Source organism: Apus apus, chromosome 15 (genome assembly GCF_020740795.1).
Source record: "Apus apus isolate bApuApu2 chromosome 15, bApuApu2.pri.cur, whole genome shotgun sequence".
Lineage (NCBI taxonomy): Eukaryota > Metazoa > Chordata > Aves > Apodiformes > Apodidae > Apus > Apus apus.
Window position 1 is genome coordinate 3,908,931 of NC_067296.1, and position 6,000 is coordinate 3,914,930.

The following is a 6,000-nucleotide window of genomic DNA, read 5'->3' on the forward strand; positions in this document are numbered from 1 at the left end:
GGGGCCTGGCACCCCAAACCAGACTGGGGCAGAGCTTTGATCACATCAGTAGCAACACACATACAATTGGTGGTATATGAGGCAAAGATCCTGTGGGGAGAGGGGAAAAAAAAAATCAACTACAAAAAAACCCTATTAAATATTTACAGAGGAACACAAGAGCAAGGTGAAAAGCAGGAAGCCACAAGATCACAGGCAATTATGGGTGACTTTCTTGGCAATCACAGCTAGCAAATCAAGCCCGCCTCCTGCCCCGGTGGCTGATTGCCAGGAACAAGTTAATTAACCATCACTAACAAATGCACATCTAGTCTAGACTTTAACAACTCTACTCACACTGGCTCCACCTCCTCTTGGCAGCTTCCCCTGGTGACCTCCTGCAATTGCCCAGGGGCCAAATTCATCCTTCAGGAAACTCTTTTTCTTTAGCTTGCACCAGTAATTAAATTGGCCCCAAAGTGTGCCCTGGCATTTTCCACATCACCCAAGGGAAATAATAACATCTTTCTTTTTTGTTTTGTTTTGTTTTTTTTCTTTTTAACCTTCCCTCAACATCATTGATCTTTCCAATCTTCCTCCAATCACCTTCATGCTAAAGGCTCAGCTCCTTTCCTCTTTCAGCTGGTATTTTCAAGCATTTATTTTGTTTCACATGTTGCTCCTTGAACTTTTTCCAGTTCATGTGTCTTATTTTAAAACTACAACTCATAAAATGGCCTAATTCTCCAAACGGTGCTGAACTGAGTGGAATAATTACCTTCCTTCTTTTAGGCCTCTGCTGGAGTCCAGAATTACACACTTGGAAAATTATGATTGTTCTATTTCTTTCTCTTTTTTAGTTTCACAAGATGTGTGAAAGACAACTTTTTATAAAGGACATAAAACCAACCAAAACTATGATTACCAAGGACAGAAAATAATTCAGAGAAAAGATTATTTTATGATTAGGGCATTGGAGTAGAAATTCAGATTCTTTTTGTGGCTCTGCCAAAAACTCTCTCTCTAACCTTTGCTGAGTGAGCTAATCCCTCTCTGCCTCAAATAAAATACTCTGGCACTTCCTTTTTTTTACAAAAGCTGCTGCAAAAACACATTCATTCACATTTGTGAGATGTTTGAATACACAAATAACCAGAGAACCACAACGACTGGGACGGTTACAATCATCTGGCTGTATTTAATCATCTCTTGTCAAAAGCAGATGCATCTTTAATCACAAACACATGGGATATAGCAGCATCACTCTTGAGAAACAAGCACTGTACTCAAAGGAGAAAAAATACCCAACAAAACAAAACCAAAAGCACAAATTCTATGTTCCTAACAGAATCTATTTTGCAAAGCAGGGCAGCAAAATGCTTAAATATACATCTGAAGCTCAACATCTTTCCTTTCCAGTTCCCTCAAAAGAAGGACAGGCTCAGGTCTCTTATTAAAACAGAAGTAACCAAAATGTCAATTCCTATTCTACTGGAGATGTATGAAGTCAAGAGCAATTACAGCAGCTCCCAGGTTTCCATCTTGATGCCAAGGAGCTGTACACAAAAGAAACACTACTATAAAGGCATGAACATCCTTTTTAAAGTAACCTTAGAAACAGGGCTCCAGAGGAGTCAGGGGGATTAGTTGCATACGTTTCCAGGACATGATGAGGACACTGAACTTTCAGAGTGAATTCCACTTAAAACAACCTGAGACTGAGTAACAACTGAAATGAGAAGGCAGGAAAGTTAAGTTAAGCCACCTGATGCTAAAGCAACACAGCCAGCCAGGGTCACTGTGGGCAGGCATGAAGGCAGCTGCCTTCACCCAGCCTTGCTGGTTGTGTTGGGCACAAACTAAAGCAGATCCAGGTGGTCTTTTATCTGATGGTGCCACTATGAGCCATGCTTGCATCTCACACCTTGTACAGAAACCAGTGTCACCATGTGCTACCCACCCTGGGCACCCTTCCCTGGGGGAAGAGGCAAGCTCATGGGTCTCCCTTCCTTCTGGAGAACCGAAGAACAAGAAGGCTGCTATGTCAACCAATACCATCCCCCCCAACCCACCCCCCCATCCCTTCCTTTGGCGTTGCTTTAATAAATTAAGCTGAGCAACAATAGAGATGAGAGAAAGCAGGACAATGTGGTAAATGTAGCAGAAAGAAATCGGAATCGTAATGAGGAGAGCTAATCAGGAAAAGAATGGACTATAGAAAAAGCACTAATGAGTTTCTAAATAAATTCAAAAGGTTAATATTGTTCTATCTAACAAATACGAGAAGAATCTTAATGTGAAATGAAAGGCCTCACTCCAATGCCCTTGGGGCCACACATTAGAGCCACACTGACCACCACAGGCTTCTGCTGCCCTCCCGGGTGGCTGCTGGACATGGGATGGCTTCAGACCCCCCGTGTGTCTCAGCCTCTTTTGTTCCTACACACCAGATACTTGAGCCCAACCCCAGGAAGTCAATGGACAGACTCTGACTTAGAGAGCTGGCATCAAGATTTTTGTGACTTTTATGTTAGTATTAACAAATCAGTCAGCAAAAATGTCAAACCACGAGGCACGTGTATGTGGTTGGGAAATGCTGGGTGATGTGGCTTACAAGCACACTTGTATTCCCTTCCAGTATCACTTCAACTGCCCGGGTGAGTAAAAAAAGCAATGCAGGTTCACTGGGGAAAGGAGGAGTTTATAAAAATAAAAAGCTGGAGAGGTGTTCTTTGTTTTAATGCATATGATGCCTGTAGTTCAAGATGTAAAGCTAAGACTTTCTACATATAATAAAAAATGAAATTATTCGGAGACTTTTGCACATTCTATTACAAAACAGTAAAAATTGTATTCCAGCCAAAATATGATCTCTTTTTAGGTAAGGAAAGCAGCTCCTTTCAAGAAAAAAATTAAGAAATAAACCAATTCCCAGCAAAGTAATAGATTTAGGGGCGTCTCATAAGAATAGAAGATCTGCTCAACTATTTTCTTGCTTGAAGGAAGGAAGATGCCATTATAATATTTTACCCTGGATATAAAAAAAAAACAATCTAGAATGACATCATTCTTTGGGGAGAAGTCTGAATATGTTTATGCACATGGCTGTCCATCTGTCTTCTGTGCCACAAAATCCAGAGGGAGCAGATAAGGGCAGCCACACATTTATCTCCTCCCCTGGTCCCATGATGTCAAGGGACGAGTTAGACACAGTCCTGGAGCTGTGTAACCTCGTTACAATCCAGCTTTCCTACTAAATCTATGCACACACATCCCTGTAGGCATAGCCTCTTCCCTGCACAGTCAGGGATGCACAATCCTCAACCCCATCCAGGTGTTCATGGGGCAGAGTTAAGTGTGTCTGTGCTGCTCAGCCCTGCCCAGGGCAGCTGCCACGGTCAGACCCAACCCATGGTCACAGCAGGCAGAGCTGCAAACCATTCAAGTTCCACCAACAAAGGATCCCTTCACCCTTATCACTTACAAAAATTGAACAAAATCCAGATGTGCACCTTTTTTTCTTTCAGGCACGTGAATGACTCTATAGGTGGAGTAATAGTCCTGGTGCCAAGACTGACCATCCTACATATTGTTCATGGAAATCCTGTGAAATGCTGCTCAGCCACTCACCTGCCATGAACAATTTCATTTGACAGGCAGGTTAAATGCTTTAGCTTTCTAATCCTTTTCCTCCTCACAGGGAAGGTGGGCATTCATACACTACATTGAGACACATCATGGTGAGGGTGTTTAATAGAGGTTTTGGTGGAGTTTGACCCTGCGAGGCAAGGACTGAAAGCCAAAAACCTTGGACCCAAGAGAGAGGAAGAGTGGGAAATGTATGGAGACACACACTTGGCAGTCAAGACATGTCAGCTCTTAGTAAGTAACCCTTTGAATGCCACCAGGAGATGTGCACTTACCCTCAGATCAGTTATGGAAATCTCACCAGAGCTCCTTGATGCTTCCAGCCCAACCCACGAGGGAAATCAGACAGAAAGCTGTGGAGCAGGCTCTGCTCCTGAGCCCAAGGTGGACATCTCACTGGCTGAGTGGTTCCAGCACTACTCTGTCTGGAAAAGTTTAAATGCAAAAATCATTTTATAAACAAAGGGCACTGGGCTGAAATTGCTAACTGTGAATAAACAAGCAGGTTGCACAGCTCATCATAACCCTAACGATCCTCTCTAAATCATGCAAGCCCATCACTTAGATCTATTGGTCACATTAGCAGGCTGCTGAGTGTGGGAAATATGGAGAGGATCATTTTTAAAGGGTTTTGTGTGTCACACTCGTTGGGAACCCTTCGAGATGGAGTCTAGAGCAGATGGTGAAATGGGAAAATTATTCAGGTTAGTTCTTTAGCTGCCTAAAATAAATACAAAAATAAAGGAAATAATGAAAGCCCCATTCAGTCACATTTTTGCTTTTACAGCAGTCACAAAAGGCCCAACAGGAAGAAGCCAATGTGGCTGCATTCTGCATCACAAATGTAGACCACAAATCACAGCAACTGTAATATCCTGTAAAATCAATAAAGACTTCCCCCTTCATTGGCCATTCTACAATGGCCTAATGAAAGAACCAGCTGGAGCAGCAAATGAACCTCACTGCACCCAGTGCTGGATGCTGAAACACTTGCAATGTTCCTTCACAGACATTTTCTGCAGAACAACATCTTTTGCTCCGAGTTTCTCATCCACTCTGCAAACTCTTACAATAAGACATCATTCCTAGTCCCCATTTTACAGACAGGGAAACTGAGGCACTGATTTCATCCAGAGGGGGAACAGCACAGTCAAGACTACACCTTAACTCTAATCCAACCCCAAGATGGAGTTTTTCTGCTCATTTTGCAGGAGGACCAACTCCTCAGTGACCTGGTCTACCAAAGCACCAAGGTCTCCTGAACTAGTCAAGGCATGTCTCCTACCACAGCAAAACCAGGACTTGCACCTTCTGAAACCTTCCCTCACCCAGATGAACCAGAGGACCTGAGGAACTTGCCACAGGGAAACCCCACAGCAGTGAGTTATACAAAATTTTACTTACCATCTTAAACACAAGAAGAAAGAACATTGCAGCCTGCAGAACCCATTTTTCTGGGAGAGCAGTAAAAAGTTCTGTGAAACTACTGAAAGCAAATGAGGGAAAATGTAAATGTTACACACTAACAATGCTAAAGTTCACTTTTCAAATCACTAACACCCAACTTATCTAATATTAAGATAAAATATCTGCTACACTTCACAGCCCTGTTGCTTTCTGGCTATTTTATTTGCTATTAATTTTTTGCATAAGTAAAACCTACCCAGGCTTACAACTGCTTGTAGCTCTCATCTGCATTTCTCTAAGCTTCTGTCTGTGGTCCTGATGCTATTTTAATTTTATCCCCTTCTCTCTAATGCACTAAGATGTGCAAAATGAGTTCAGCTCACATGGTGAGAGCTGCCATCAGCAGAGAGCTGTTTCATTAGTATTTTTCCCATCAGGGCAGTGTTGGGATAAGCAGCCAGCTGTTTCAGTGAATATGTGGACCTACATCACCTGGAGAGACTGCCCTGCCTAGTTTCCCAGAGCCCAGCAACTCTGAGACCAAAGATAACATGCTTCCAGCAGTGCGCATTGCCTGGGTGCATTCACCTCTGCAGCCCAGGGACTAAAGCCACAAGTAGTGCCCTGAGCTGTGGACAGGCTCCAGGAGAAGATCCCTCTCCTCTGACATCTCCCAGGGTTCAAACACAAGCTGGTGACTGTGGCTTGGCAAGATGGTCCCCATCATCTCAGACCTGGGGTCTGCACTTCCCTTAGCCCATGGCTGGCTCTTTCACACACGTGTAGTGCCAGCCTCACACTGCTCTGACAGCTCAGCTGGCTACAGTGAGGCCACCACGTTCCCAGCCCCTCATCAGTACTGAAAACACACCTGACTTCACCAGCTCCAGCAACACATGCAAAAGATACTTCTTTCTAGTTTGACATATCCCCTGGGCTGAGGCTTTCCTGCTCCGTTCCCAAAAC